Source organism: Leptonychotes weddellii, chromosome 13 (genome assembly GCF_054177405.1).
Source record: "Leptonychotes weddellii isolate Sample4059 chromosome 13, ASM5417740v2, whole genome shotgun sequence".
NCBI lineage: Eukaryota > Metazoa > Chordata > Mammalia > Carnivora > Phocidae > Leptonychotes > Leptonychotes weddellii.
This window is the reverse complement of record NC_138381.1, coordinates 45,305,120-45,321,785: the sequence shown is the minus strand read 5'-3', so window position 1 is coordinate 45,321,785 and position 16,666 is coordinate 45,305,120. Positions and strand designations below refer to the sequence as shown.

Below are 16,666 nucleotides of genomic sequence, written 5' to 3'. Positions count from 1 at the left end.
ATTATTTTAAATTTTTCTTAACTGATTTTAGGTCTAAGTGAAATATATTTATATTTGCCTGTGAGTCTCTACATGAAGTTAGTGACTTGAAAGTTTTCAACTTGTAAAACTGGAATGACTACAGTGGAATCATTTAGTGCAAGTTGTTATTGTGGCATTCAGATGTAATTTATCAGAATCAATTAGAAAAACAAACTTCTCATTTAAATGGTAGGGGAAAGGTACATATATATTTCATCCTCTTCCTATACTAGGAAGTATGTGAATGTAATTTTGAAATAGAGAATTCATGCCTAGTGACAAAATACCCTTCATTTCTAAGGAATAACTTCATTGTTTCACATTTGATAACTTCTGGGACCTGTGTTTCAATTTAAATAACTGTTGACATTGTTTGATGTTTATTTTACTAGAGGAAAATTGTGTGATGACAGTTATAGTACGTATTTGATACCAAGTGTAGAATAAATCAGTTAGTCATAGTGGTCTGATATCTGTTTTTAAGGTCTTTTTGACCCAGGAGTGTGTGACCTGTGAAATCTCTACTTTTTGGATTTGTTAAGATATTTTACAATGCAAGGATTTAAATTTAGATGAACATCACTTCAGGAAGTTGGTTGATGTGGGCCAAAACATTCAGAGTATCCAGGTATAAATTGGAAAAAGTTTAACAAATTCTGGTAACAATTAACATATGTGAGAAGAGAGAAGGTAAAGTTAGAAAGATTCTTTTCTTCCCCAAGTTATAACAAAGAGAACCTGAAATTTAACCTGGTATTTTCAAAGCTCTGATTACTCAGCAGCATTCCATTTTGTGAAAGCATTGCCAAGAAAATGTATCCAGATCTTGAGTTACAGACTATTCTTGCATCTGATTGGAAGGGGCATAGGAGTTGTTTATAAGGTTGCAGATCCAAAGCCACACAAATGAAGGCTGAGACTTGGGGGGAGGGTTTGACTCAGGGAAGGGAAGCTTCGTAGACGTTACAGCTCTGTCCAGAGACCAAATGGGAGATAAATCACCTCTGGCCACCTCTCTTATTATTGAAATGGTTCAGCCCTGGGGTTTAACTGAAGGACTTACAGGGTTTTGAAGTGCAAATAGGATGGTGAAGGGTAAACCCTTTTAGGGTTTCATTTTGATGGATTTTTTTCCTGTGTGGATTTCTGGCACTGACTGTGATCTGGAAGGGGCCGTTAAAAAAAGAAAAGTTTTGTTTTGTTTTTGATCAATCAGGCAATAAGAACTTTCCACAGGGGTGTACTTTTCCTGCATGCATATTGATCCTATTGTGTTTAAAAGTAGGTCATTTAATTGGGCTTTTTTTAGGGGGGGAGCCTTCTGCAATGGAACTGTCATTTCAAGGTCATGTCTCTCTTTTTGGTATTAATGCCAAAGTTTGAGAGTGTTGAATGATGTGGTACTTTTGGATCAGTAGTTTTGGGGGATTACTTAGGGTCAGGGTATGTTAAACAAAAACCAAAATTACCTGGTTAAAGATCAAGTACATATTAGAACAAGTCCTTTTTATATTGATAAGCAGTCTATAATTAATCTTTTTTCCATTAAGTTATATAAATTGTACATATTTATTTATTTAGTATGCGATCTGTTTTGTCAGCATTAAAATAAAAACCAGAAAATTCTGAGATTCCGAAATATTTGTACTAGCTTATTTGTACAGATACATTGAAGTGTTTGGGGAAATGAGGGATACATTAAAAAATGTTTAAGAAACAGATATGTTGATTTACCAAGTTGAACATTTTTTTTTACCCTACAAATAATTCAAACACAGGAGATAAAATAAAATATCTTTTAAATTTTATATATTTTTAGTAAAATGGGAATGAGAGGAGAGTCATTAATGACTTCAAAGAAAAATAATTGTAACTAAAGGCCTTTTGTGCAAAAATTTTAACGGAAAATTAAAATATTTGTCTTAAAGAAATGCCATGGTATGTGCTTATGATTCTTTTTAGAAATGTGGTTGACAGAACTTTTCTTGAGCATTTCCCTCTTTATTTTAGATTTAACATAGATATTTGAATCATTTACTCTGTTTCAAAATGATAATGTATTTAGCTGCAGCAGAGATTGCCCTCTGTGTTGCTTGATACCTATTATAAAAAACAGTTGTTAATCTCTGTAATTGACATTGATCACACAATGTTCTTAAGTGACCTCCAAGTCAGCTTTTGTTTTTCTGTTCTTCAGAAATTTCCCTTCACTGGATTTATCTAAATTTAGAATTAAATTAAATGAAATGTTAGAATTTACATTTACCTATTGCTGCATGAAGATTTTAAATAAGATGCTTAAAAAAACAAAACAAAAAAAACCCTAGATGGCATCAGGCAGAGTCCACTGTATCTACCAGTGTCCCTGTCTTTAGTTTGTTGCTGGGAGATGTTAATATGACCCTTCCTTTGTTAGAAAAGAGATCTGTAGTCCTTCCCAGAATCCTCTTGTTAACTGTCTTTTTAACCCAAGTTGGAAGTTGTCTGATGAATGAATGGTGAGCCATTTTTATGAGCTACACATATTGTTGACATTGGGTCACACGTTGCTTTTTAATTTCTAATGTGTTTTTAATTTGCAAAGCATGCGTATGTCTTTCACAGCAGCAGAACTGAGTCAGCGTTTCTGAGCCCAGATATTGCTTTATGCAAACAAGACACATCAGGCTCGTAAATGCTCTATCTCATAAGCCTTAGCTTTACTGAAACACACACATGAACAAATTTAACTTTGAATATTGTTGAATAAAAGAAGATACTTGAGAAAGGCTTTTTTCCCAAGAACTTCTCTTGCCTCTTGGCAAGTGAATTGCCCCAATATAAAAGCGTTGGGAGGGAAAAGTGAGCTGCAGAGTGAAAAGGCAATCCACAAATAATCACTCTTTTCTGCCTTTGATTGTGTCAGATTTTTTTGTGTGTGTGGCAATTGTTTTCTTTTTCGCTTAGAAGAGGTTTATGGTCCAATGTCTGTCAAGTCAGCCCTTGTCTTAAGGTTGCAGTTGTATTTCTCTCTGGAGTTCCTAGAGGTGATGTTATCTTTTGTTCACTCAGCAGTGTGGTGGTTCCTGAGAGCATCTGTCACTTTAGGCATTACAAGATGGATGGGTCTCCAGTGAACTGCTGGTTGAAGCAAATGGTGAAAATAAGAAAAGACAAGGGGTTTCGGGGTCTGCAGAGAGGACAGACAACAAGGAAATACTGTTAGAAATCAAGAGTAAGCTCAGCAATAGAGAAAGAGAGAGCAAAGATGGATCATATGTCATTTTGGAAATGAGAGTCTTTTGGTGGCTACCGTGATCTGAGGGGGACATCTGCATCATGGTAAACAATTATTTGCTTTGGATTTGCAAAATGTATTTGGACATAAAAAAAAAAAGTCTGGGAAAAGTGTTGGGAAATTGCAATGATATACATTGTTTTATGTGATGATTTTGCTGTTTGAGAATTAGTAGTCTTTTAAAATGACCTAACAGTTTAAAATTTTTCTAGTCTTTAAAATTTTTCTTTATATTTTCATTTTTCTTTCCTTCCTCTATTTTTTTCTTGTAAGCATTTGAGCAACTGTACATATTAAAATGTTGGAAAAGTATTAACCACATAACCAACATCCTTACTGTTTACTTAAGTTTTTTGACATTTTTGCAGGGAGATTCTGAAAAATCTCTGCTCATGCCTTAGGGGGACTGGGGGCATATTTTAAATTATTTAAAGTAAACTTTCATTTAACTTAATGAGCTCTTTGATGAAAGAATGAAATATAATTGTTATTGATCTGTCAGAACAAGGTGGAAATTTGGTGTTCTATTTAGAAATTCATTTTGTTGGCAAAAGTCTAAATTTGTAAATTTGGACTGATGCAGAACTGGGCCCATGTAAGAGAAGGAACAGGAAGGAGCTTGGCCAGAGAGTAGGAAAGGGGAAAGGGAGGTGGGAGGATGTGGTTGAAAAAAATGATTTTGTCAAACTTTCTGGCATTCGTCTATGAAAAAGACCGTACGTTGAAAGGCAAAGAAATTAAGATGATTAGAAGCTTTAAGCTATACAAATGGTAGAGTCTCTTCCTTCTCTATGGGTGTAAATAATAGATGAAAGAGTAAGAGTGACAACAAAGGATCAGGTCGTTTAAGAGAATGTGTGCAGCCTGAATAGGGGTCTGTGGCCCAGGGCCAAAGGTCTTAGCTTTGAGTGTAATTAGGAGAAAATACAAAAATGTCATTACTAGCAGGTGAAGTGTGCAGCACGTGGCCAAAAATTAGCAATTTTAGACTCTGAAGCTACTGGAATTGGATTACTAACCTTTTTTAAAAATCATTAAGGTCCTCATGGAGTCATACAGTTTCATTGGCAGTAATGCAGTTTGACCTTGTTGACCAGATGGGGTAATCTTGGGTTTGGATGTAGGTAGCAAGACTCCTGACTTACAAAAAGATGTCTATTTGTGTGTGGGTGGGTGGGAAATACATGAGTTTGAAAATCTGGGTCTTGCTTTTTTAATTGTTCTTTTGCCTGAAGACATTCTTCTGACAGTAAAAGAGGTAAGATAAAGATTTTTATTTCAAAATCTAAAATGGTTCTTTTCTGTCTTTCTTCTCTTTCAAGTTGGCATAAAAGGACAATAACTCTGAAAACTATTTCTTTAGAAAGCATAAGTTAATATTACTTTAAATATTTTAGTGCTATTACTATGCATATTGAAATTAGTATATTCTTAGGAAAATCCCCTTTTGTTTTCCTTTTAGACACAGTAACAAAGGAACAAAAACACTTCTCAGTTGCATATAAAAATCAGTAACAAATAGTTTTTATTTCACTTGATGTTTTATGACTATATTTCCTATTTTTCCACCCAGTAGTTTATATTGACCATAATCTATTTAAAGGAGAGAATAATATGCATACTGTAATTTTCCACCAGTTATATGTAATTATAATTATTTAGTTTAATTACTCCTAGAAATACCCTACTCAAAAGGGTAGAAAACAGTAACTCTTTTTCTTCATGCAGTCTCTCTTTCTTGGAGATTATTAAAGCATTAGTTTCAAAAAGTAGAAAAATACTTTTAAGCAATATTAGTTATGTCTTAAATTTTTAATAGTTCTTTGAGGAGATAAATTTTGGCCAAGCATCAGAGATTATAAAATTCAGACTCCTTAGAATAAGAAAATTGCCTTTCATTATTTTCATTCCTAAAAATAAAAATAGTCTGTGGGTCTGTTAGCATATGGTAACACTTGTCAGAACTGCAGACTTGACAGATTTATCCAACTTACATTTAGTAGGGTAGGAGTAGGGGGGAAATCTTAAGAACAACAAATTATTTTTGAGTATATATAATTAGGAGTGATTATTTTGGGAATATTTAAGAGGGAGGAATACCTGTATTTGCCCATTATGATGTATATGGAGTTATGTAAGACTTTGATAATTTATTTCTAATTGTAACTTTTAGAACTGTAAATATTTAAATTATTTTTTTCTGGAATATAATGCATTTGGAAACTAATTCATGTCTTTACATATATATTTTTATTTTTTTATGTTTTTGCAGGTGCACAAAAGCTTTAAACAAGTAAAATCTAGACAACAGGCTCCCTGAAGTGTTGACAGCCCAACTTAATCATGAACGTGATTCAAAAATGTTAATAAATAAACCAAGGTATTGTACAGTTATAATACCCGCCCCCCAATTTTTCAAGATCAAATTTGTTTTAGGAAGTTATATTTAGAATTTAAATAAAGCTACTATATTTGGTTCCTAAACTGATTAAGCAGATATTTCTATGAGCTCTTCTTCCATTTCCTTCCCTCTGCTTTCCTCTCCCTTCCCCCATCCTCTCCACCAAAAGAAAAAAAAAAACCCTTATTCAGCATTAAGTTTTTGCTTATTCAGTATTGCTGAATAATTTTTTTTTCTGGCAACAGCCTTTGTGTTATATTTCCTGTATACCTAAATTAAGACAATAAGAATTCAGTTTTTGATTCCCCTTTGTTGACTGTGCTTTTTATCTTTCAAATTGTTTAATAAGAGAGAAATCTAGATTATTGGCCTCTGCAAAAAAAAAAAAAACCCAAACCATATTAAATGACTGTATAAAAATGTTTATCATATAACACTATCTTGAGATGTATGTTTTAAAAATTTCATTGAAAGGTTTTTTTTTTTTTCTATTTTTAGGAGGCTTTTAGTTTAGAAAATATTGCCTTTTTTATCCTCCCTATGTCCAAGAAAATTAAACATTTGCTTAGGATTAAGGATTTGGAGCTGCTGTTTTAAGGAACTCTTGTTCTGTCTAGGCATAGCCCAAGACTGCATGTCTCCTTTTGGATGTTGGAACACGTTTGAGTAGCCTGGCATTTCCAAGAGAAGGCAAAGATCTTCCTGCTGAATTCTTTTGAGACCAAAAAGAACAAGAGGGTCATTACCACTTCAGCGTGGTCCCTGTTTGTGCCTTGGTGACCATGCAGACCCTGGAACCTAGTGTTGGCTTAACATTTGGGCCTGGAACATCTGGAAAATGATCAGAGAGGGAGTGGAGGAGATAGAAGAGTGGGGAATGGTTGCGTTTTGTTACACCAGGTGCTAGGAGTTAGCAACATCCCCTGTTTGATATGGGAGGCAAATTCTGTGGCCCAGGAGTTAGGCTTCAACAATTGAAGAGGTCAAAGGACAGCTGAGTGGGGTCAGTGAGACACCATGGGGTGTATTTTGTTACTTAGTAAAAGGAGCAGCCTCCTAAAACCTTAAAGGATTCTCTTGAAAATCTGTGTTGTGAAAAGGTTTTATGAGTCTCATGGCAAAAACTCCTGATTTATCTAAGGAATGCTTGCTTTTGTCTAATGGAAGGATAATCCTTACCAAATGTTGGCAACTACTATAAGAGTCAATATAGGTCTGAGAGAACAGTGAGGGTTTGAAGTATACTTTGCTTTCCAAAATGTTTATCATTTTAATGTTTGTCTCTCAGTGAAGAATTTTGCACTGTTGAATTACCACCCTTTTCTTTCCTCAGAGCCAAAAGTGGAGGGTGGGGGAGAGACTGGTAAGGAGCGAGCCTACATTAATTTAAAGATTATTCGAATGAGCTTTTGACTGACCCACAAACAGGACATTACTAACCTTTAAAAACACCAAAGCTTGTTAACTCTGAAAAGTTACCTTAGAATTTATTTTAATGTATAAAGGGAATAAATGGCACATGAAATATAATGTTTCTAGATTACAGAAGAGGTTTTAAAAATTTAGTTGTATTTCATAGAAGTGGGTATCAGTTGATGAATAACCATAAACCTGTGTTTCTTCCTGAATGTGTTTCTTGTACATTTTATAGTAGTAAGAAGAAAATCAATGTCAGGGTCAGAATAGAGAATAAGAAAAGCAAGTATAATAAAGAATTTTTCTTTTTGAAGGGAAATGGAAAAGGGGCAGGGGAGGAGGGATCCGCATGTTGTGAGAGCTGTCTTTACCAGGGCCCATGACCTCAAGATACCACTTCCATGATTATGGATACCTTTGAAAGCTGTTGGCCACCTGGCAGATAGGTAGTAAAAGGGGACTGTTAGAGGAATTTGGCAGTATTTTGATGTTCCAGTTTATTCCCTCCATACATGTACAAATACATAGAGAACATATATTACTATATATACAGTAAGGGGAAAAAGATGAAATGATGACTAGTATATAATAGGCTTTGTTATGCATTTTCTTACTAATTTGTAAATTTACAGTATTTGTGAATTACACTTGTGTGTGATTTTTTTTTCAATCTCTTAATAATTACTTATTTTAAAGCAACATGTGCATAAATGTAAGGCTCAGCATGCATGCAGTGTGCTCAGTGTCTATTTTCTCAAGGTTAAAGTGCCTTTCAACAACTAATTTAGAAACCTAAGTGTAGTGACTGATAATTGCCTAGAGAAAACCCACAGCTGTTTAAGTAGCACTGAAATTGTGGCAAAACTGACAAATACAATTAGCAATGTTAATAAGATAAGAAGATGGAAAGACAGAGGTAGATGACAGAGTGGAAAGATGAAAGTAGCAGAAGTAACAAATCCATATAAGAACACAATGTTCACAGTTGCTTTGAATTTCCAGCACTTTTTCATCTAATCTAAGTCCTTTTACTTCTCTCTGAATTACCAGCAGAATGGGTGTTTTGCAAGTTAAAAAATTCAGATAAATTTTTTCAGTCCCTAAGTCACATCTAATTTTGAAAGAACATAGCTGTTTGGTTGTGATCCTCTCTAAGGAAAACAATCAGATTTTGCTGATTCTACCCAATTTTATCTGTGGTGCTTTTTAAAAGTCAAATTTAAATATACTTCTGTTTTACTGTAATTATTGTGAATGGGAATTTCTTTACCCCACTTTGCACCCTTATAATTCTTATTAGTCATCTAAATACATTACAAAGAGACCAAAGAAGCCCTGTTTCTGGATCCAGGGACCCAGTATTACCAGAACAAAACAAAACAAAAACCTGCAGAAGTCTTAAATGTATGATTACTAATTATATTTATCTGGTTAATGTTTATAGCTCACTTTCCAAACAACTTCTTGGGAAAACTAAGTGGGGATTGGAAATTAAGAGAAATTAGGTGAATGTTCTATGAAAAAGATTTAGTCCTCTGTGCTCTTCCCATTATACTTTTTAAAGCATCCAATGAAATTTGGAAAATTATTAATGGTTATCTTTGGAAATTCTACTCTGCATTTGGGAAACTGGTTTTTTGCCTCTGGTGTTTTCTGCAGATTTGAATAATTGCTGTGATAAATCCCCACAAGTTTGTTCTCTGAAACCGTAGAGACTCTGAACTCTCTGAGTGTGGCAGCCTTGATGGATGCGGTAAACCACACTTTGGAAGCATTTCTGGTTATTTAATGTTTTCTGTTCTGGATTATTGACTCTTCTCCCTGTTGAAAAATTGGTCTCTGGTGACATGGTCGAGGTCACACGTTGCCTATTATTGTTTTGCTTCTTTGATCTTAAACAGGGATTGCCTCTGGTAATTATACTAGTTCCAGAGAGTCTTGTTGAGATGTGTTTATTTTACAGAAGAATTTCTGGTATTTCAAGGAAGAAAGTAAAGATTTCCAGTAGAAACATGTACCTCTTCATTGCAAAGAAAAAATAGCATTGTACTTTATCTTTTAATTATGACACTTTTTAATAATTATTATGAAATTAGTTTGCATCTTACAGTATTTACATAACAATTTAAGACAAATATTGGTAGAAATGGTTAGTTTTAGAATAAAGTTAGTAGGGCAGGGTTTTTATTTCAGTACCTAAAATACTTTTGGCTTCAGAAAATGTCAAAAGAGATTCATCCAGATTTAAATGTACAGAACTATTAAAAGAGGTTGGAAATTTTGTCTTTTAATCTATTTGCATTTTCTAAAGACTTTCAGCAAAGAGAATGAATAAAATTGAAATAACATACTTTTGTTTTGAATGCATGGTTAGCTTTGTGCTTTTTTGGAATGTGCTTGGGAGAGATAATATCTCTTCAAATTCATTTAATGTATAATTAGATAAGACATACAAAAAGCTCGATGTATTCATTATTTTTTTTTACTCATTCTAGTTTTAAACAAAATATTTCCCCTAACAACTCATAATCTAATGGGAGAGTCAGACACTAGACTCAACTAATTATAATCAAGTGCAACAAATGTCAATTTCAAAGAATAAATGAAATGCAAAAAGAGCACAAAAGAGAGAGAAATGTGAATATATTCTTGCTTTTAATTTTGGATTATAGACTGTGAGAACTTGCAAGAACCATGTTTGATTTCCATTATCACTGTCGTCAGTGATTAATTTTTTTAAAGATTTATTTAGTTGAGAGAGAGCACAAACAAGAGCAGGGGGAGGGGGAGGGGCAGAGGCAGAGGGAGAAGCAGACTCCCCCCTGAACAGGGAGCCTGATGTGGGGCTTGATCCCAGAACTCTGGGATCTTGACCTGAGCCAAAGGCAGATGCTTAACCGACTGTGCCACACAGGTGCCCCAGTGAATATTTTTAATAGAGAAAAGTTGTATGAGCAGTAATGCTATATGACAAGTAATTTTCTTTTTTTTTTTTTCATGTTTCAAGTTCATATTTAAATTCTAATTAGTAACATATAGTGTAATATTGGTTTCAGGAGTAGAATTTAGTGATTCATCACTACAAGTAATTTTCTTATACAAAGAATCCGATAGCTGTGAGGGACAATAATGGTTTGTATATGTGACTGTAAAATTTCTTAATAAATAAATTGTATATAGTACCAAATAGCAGCTTTTGGAACTTTTACATTGATGGCCATTTGTTCCCAGAACAATGCCCCAGAATCTACTGTAATGCCTAATACATGCAAGGGAAGAAGTGCATCTTACTTTTCTTAGTATCTTCAATGTAGCACAATGCTCAAAAACAAAACAAAAACAAAAAAGCCCAACCTATTACTACTCTTTTTTTTTTAAGATTTTATTTTTTTATTTTGAGAGAGAAAAAGAGAGCGAACATGCACACGCATGTGAGTGGGGGGCAGGGGCAGAGGGAGAGAGAGACTCTCAAGCACACTCCACCTTAAGTGTGGAGCCCAAAGCAGGGCTCGGATCCCAGGACCCTGAGATCATGAACTGAGCCAAAATCAAGAGTCAGACACTTAACCGACTGAGCCACCCAGGCGCCCCTATTACTACTCTTTTTTCACATTTATTCTGTGCCAGGCACTATTCTAAAAATGTTATATATGCATTAAATCTTATGTATTCTCACAAAAATCTATGATATTGGTTGTATTACCCCATTTTACAGATGAGAGACTAAGTAACTTGCCCAATATCATATGGGTAGTGGGTATAGGATTTGAATTAAAGTCATCTGACTCTTCAGCTATAGGATTTCTATAAGTGCTGCTTGGCTGGATGGATAACTGTTAAAAGTTTGGAGAGTAAGTGACAACATCATAGAGTAAAGGGTAACAGAAAACTGACAAGGTACATGAGGTTGGCTTTTTTAGTACTATGTCTGGCACACAGACAAAAAAATTGGGCCTTAAAAACAAAAACCTCAAATCAAACCCAAATATACACACATACCACAAACAGAATGTATCATCTTCATGCCTACCTTGTTTCTATGTCAAATAGCATGTCTTAGTGGGGGAAAAAAACATGGACTTTTAGTCTAAACTTGAATCCTAGTTCCAAATTTATTTTTTTTAAGATTTTATTTACTTATTTGACGCAGAGAGAGAGAGCACAAGCAGGGGGAGCCACAGAGGGAGAGGGAGGCTCCCCACTGAGCAGGGAGCCCGACATGGGGCTCGATCCCAGGATCCTGGAATCTTGACCTGAGCTGAAGGCAGACGCTTAACTGACTGAGCCACCCAGGCGTCCCCCTAGTTCCAAATTATAAACCAGATAACCCTGGCTTGTTGCAGAAACTAGATCAGTTGTTCTCTCTACCTGTCCCTATTCTGAGTTTACTTGTTTCTTTACTTGTTCCTCCATCCTATAAATGGAAGTTAGATGTAAGGATTTGACTGTATTCAAATCGGCAGAAATACTTCCTACGTAGTGTGTGTGCTTCCTATTGTCTCTTGTGGGGAGGCTCCTGATGCCTCATTGCTTCACTATTAGTGTTGCTAAACTTGAGCTGTGGGTTCAGGAGGTGTCAGCCTTATCCCTGTGTTATAAAGTTCCCCCATTTATTAAAGTTGCCTAAATGAATTTTGTATTAAGGTTTGCAAAGTGGTAGTTTTATAATTCTGTCATTCTTTCCACACTTATTAGCTGAAATTCTTCATTAAAAATATTAAAACTCTCAAAAACCAGGACTATTTGGTTACTTTGAAGTACAGGAAGAGCAGAATAAATATTTCCCTCTTTCCCTTTCCTTTTAGCCACATTCAAGTAGATGCTTTGGGGATTTTTTGTTTTGTTTTGTTTTGTTTGTTTTTTTCCAAGAGGAGATCTCTCTTTTTTTCCTTGAGTAGCAAAATTAATTTGTGAGTTTTTATATTTTAAATATGTTTCACTGCATTGCATTTTTTCTCTTTTATGTTCAATTTCTCTAGTCCTTGGCCTATGGGAACATTTCATATTGACTCCTGTCTTTTGACGTGATCCATTACCCCTTGATAGCTTCTTTGCTGTCTGTTCAAGTGCATTTCCTGCCTCAGACCTGGAATTGGCCATAATTTCAAGGAGCTTTGATTCTTTTCAGTGGGGAATGGTAGTAGAAAACCACAGTCAGGGTACTAGGAAGTGCTTATTGTTATTGAATTGTCATTGCTTCTCAGAGTTTTCAGTAGACAGTGCTTGGAAATACAAATCCGAAATATTTTTTAAATGAGTTATTACTTTAAAAATATATATCCCTGCCTATCTTCTCCATAGCCAATCTTGCTGTTAAAACTATACTAATCCTAAAGTAGTACCTTAGATTTTCTTTTAGCATGTACATGATTTTTTAAAATCCGTGTTTTTCTCGTTCTTTCTTGTCACTAACTGTAATGATCCTTTTTCTCCCTATATATTTTATTTATTTTATTTTTTTTAAAGATTTTATTTATTCATTTGAGACACAGAGATACAGAGAGAGAGAGAGAGAGCATGAGCAGTGGGAGAGGCAGAGGGAGAGGGAGAAGCAGACTCCCGGCTGAGCCAGGAGCCCGATGTGGGGCTCGATCCCAGGACCCCGGGACCATGACCTGAGCCGAAGGCAGACGCTTAACCATCTGAGCCACCCAGGCGCCCCTCTCCCTATATATTTTAAAGTTAATGTTTACTTTCTCCAGATGGTTGGTATTAAAAGTCAACTTTTAGGGGTGCCTGTGTGGCTCAGGAGGTTGGGCGTCTGACTCTTGATTTTGGCTCAGGTCATGATCTCAGGGTTGTGAGATCAAGCCCTGTGTCGGGCTCCGCGCTGGGCATTGAGGCTGCTTGGGATTCTCTCTCTCCCTTTCCCTCTGCCCCTCCCCCCTCTCTAAATAAATAAAATAAAATAAAATAAAAGTCAACTTTTATAAATAGCCCAAGTGTAGTACCTTGAAAATATTTGATCAAAAGAGGAACTTGTTGAGGGAGATGGTTGGGCCAATACAAGTATATCATAACTGGGGGGGAAATAGTTTAGAGTATTAGGTAGAAGGTAGTAGAAACTCCAAATCTTAATGAGAAGTTCTCAGTCTAAGCGCTGGAATGAATTGTAGTCTCCCTGGAATCTTGAAGCACCAGGAAAGGGTGAAGGGATGTTCATTTTGCAAATCCAGTTGTTAAGTAATAAGCCTATGTTTTAAACTGCTGTTCAAGGATAGTCATAGAGTTGGGATTAGCTCACTCATTATATGATATTTTCCTTTCCTTTATTATATTATGCTATAATAGTGTTCATTACCTTAAAAATCGGAAAATAGAAAAAAAAAGATAGTTTATTTTTTTTTTAAGAAGGCTCTATGCCTAACAAGGGGCTCGACCTCAGGTCCCTGAGATCAAGAGTCATGCTCTACCAACTGAGCTATCCATGTGCCCTGAAAAAAGATAGTTTAAAAACAATATAACATCAATAGATAAACATTATTAACACATTATTGTGTGTACTTCCCAGTTTTTTTCCTGCTTGTAACAACATTATCTTTACAAGAAAAATTGTGTTTTTAAAATTTCCAGTAAATTCATACCATATTGGGGCGCCTGGGTGGCTCAGTCGTTAAGTGTCTGCCTTTGGCTCAGGTCATGGTCCCGGGGTCCTGGGATCGAGCCCCGCATCAGGCTCTCTGCTCCGCGGGAAGCCTGCTTCTTCCCTCTCCCACTCCCCCTGCTTGTGTTTCCTCTCTCGCTGTGTCTCTCTCTCTCTGTCAAATAAATAAATAAAATCTTAAAAAAAAAAATTCATATCATATTATTAATGTCAGAAATTTAGTTTTTACTTCTACCTACTTAGATTAAGTGGTCTGCCGCAGATGGAAGAGGGAAATAGAAATGAAATTGTGTTACTTTTTCAAAAATAATAGATTGGGCCGTATCTCAAATCTAGTACTTTTTAAACTGGTGTAAGAAGAAAGTCAAGGAAGATACACTCTCAAGTTCATTCCTTCTTTTTATCATTTGGGTTTTAGGAAACTTTCTCTTGTCCTTAATAGAAAATAAAAACTTTTTCAGATGGGGAAAATATTGGAGGAAACTAAGTTATGTAAACATTCCTAATATTTTAGGGAGTTGATAAGAATGTTTTTGATTTCTAGACTTGCCACAGAATGGATTAATGAAACATGACCAAGTCTTCCAAAGTTGGAAGCAATGGGGAGAAAAGGGTATGAACAAGAGAGTTCTCAAAATTAGGGGACATGCAGCCCATCCATCAGATGCTTTGGAGTCTAAGGGCTGGCCTATGCTTTCTCCCCTATATATGTATATTTGGTTATTCTTTGTTAAATAATTTACCCTTTGTTTATCTTTCCCTTTCATCTAATACAGTGAGGTTTGGGGTCTTTTTCTTGAGGGGAGGGGTAGTTCTATTTTATTTTGACTTTTTAAAATTGTTGCTTGGCTTTGTGCCTATTAATGCCCCATATCTTAAGCTAAAACTTTTTCAGCCTTGTCTTGTAGCCGTGAAATACAGAGACAAGGACAAATCAGCAAACAAACAAACAAAAATCTTCCTTGGGTTGTTTTGGTTTCGTTTTGTTTTATTTTGTTTTGTTTGGCTTGGCAATTAAGTAATACTTTATAGAGTATCCATTTACCCAATTAGGTTATTATTGTAGGTATTTAAAGAGCTGAGGGATCTCAGTGATTAAGATAGCCTAAGAGAGCTGTTGCTATAGCCAAACTGGTTAGATTCTACTCCTGTCTTTGCCATCTCCTTTTTGTTTCACCTTGAGCAAGTTCCTTAAATTCTCTAGGCCTCAGCTCTCTTAAAAATGGAGGCAGTGTTGGCGGGGATGCGGAGAAAGGGGAACCCTCCTACACTGTTGGTGGGAATGCAAGCTGGTGCAGCCACTCTGGAAAACAGTATGGAGGTTCCTCAAAAAGTTGAAAATAGAGCTACCCTATGACCCAGCAGTCGCACTACTGGGTATTTACCCCAAAGTTACAAATGTAGGGATCCGAAGGGGTATGTGCACCCCGATGTTTATAGCAGCAATGTCCACAATAGCCAAACTGTGGAAAGAGCCAAGATGTCCATCGACAGATGAATGGATGAAGAAGATGTGGTATATATATACAATGAAATATTATGCAGCCATCAAAAGGAATGAAATCTTGCCATTTGCAACGACATGGTTGGAACTGGAGGGTATTCTGAGCGAAATAAGTCAAACAGAGAAAGACATGTATCATATGACCTCACTGATATGAGGAATTTTTAATCTCAGGAAACAAACTGAGGTTGCTGGAGTGGTGGGTGGTGGGAGGGATGGGGTTGCTGGGGGATAGACATTGGGGAGGGTATGTGCTACGGTGAGTGCTGTGAATTGTGTAAGACTGATGAATCATAGATCTGTACCTCTGAAACAAATAATACATTATATGTTAAAAAAGAGAGAGAAGATAGTAGGAAGGGAAAAATGAAGGAGGGGAAATCGGAGGGGGAGATGAACCAAGAGAGACGACAGACTCTGAAAAACAAACTGAGGGTTCTAGAGGGGAGGGGGTGGGGGGATGGGTTAGCCCGGTGATGGGTATTAAAGAGGGCACGTTCTGCATGGAGCACTGGGTGTTACGCACAAACAATGAATCATGGAACACTACATCAAAAACTAATGATGTAATGTATGGTGATTAACATAACATAAAAAAACTAATGATGTAATGTATGGTGATTAACATAACATAATAAAATTTTTAAAATGTGAAAAAAAATGGAGGCAATAGAGTACTTACCTGGCAGTTAGCAGGCTCTCCACGTTACTTGTAATTGTCCAAAGAAGAATGTTTCCTTTCACATTTCTTGACAATGACAACAAGGACCACCACTACCAGTAATAGTAATAATGATAGCAGCAACTGGTAGCATATCACCTGCCTGTTAGATGCCTACCATTGTGTACGTGCTTCACACATAGCTTAAAGTTAACATTTGAAAAATACGAATATGTATTCTGAAATCTTATCTTAATGCTTTATTTTTTTAAAGATTTTATTTATTTATTTGAGAAAGAGAGGGTGAGAAAGAGCATGAACAGTGGGGAGGGGCAGAGGGAGAGGAAGAAGCAGCCTCCCTGCTGAGCAGGGAGCCCAACGTGGGGCTCGATCCCAGGACCTGGGATCATGACCTGAGCTGAAATCGAGTCGGGCGTTTAACCAACTGAGCCCCTTGAGAGCCCCAGACACCCCTTATCTAATGCGTTAGTTGTAAAAAGTCTTTGGGGATCAAGTTAAAGGAAATGTTTCTTCCTCTGTCCTGTGTACTTCGTAATTAAGAGTAATTATTGTATTAATAATACAGTAACTATTAACCGTGAAACATTTGACAAAAGGGAAATAAAAACATCACAGATCAAGAAGTAGTCTCCCTCAAATTGTATTGCTTCTCCTTTCCCTTTTCAACAGAAAAAAGGAGAATTTGGAAGAGGCCATGGAGCCATTAGCAGGTACCTATTTCCCAAGCTACCCTTTTCCTTACTTCTTCAGTCCCTATTCCT

General features: G+C 36.0%; 1 protein-coding gene across 1 annotated transcript in view; it reads left to right on the top strand.

Annotated features, from left to right (window-relative positions):
* Positions 1-16,666, top strand: part of GREB1L (GREB1 like retinoic acid receptor coactivator) — a 246,342-nt gene that overhangs the window by 111,723 nt on the left and 117,953 nt on the right. Inside the window, exon 3 of the mRNA XM_081802542.1 lies at positions 5,571-5,678. The gene's annotated coding sequence lies outside the window, so the exon portion shown is untranslated. The remainder of the gene's footprint in view (positions 1-5,570; positions 5,679-16,666) is intronic.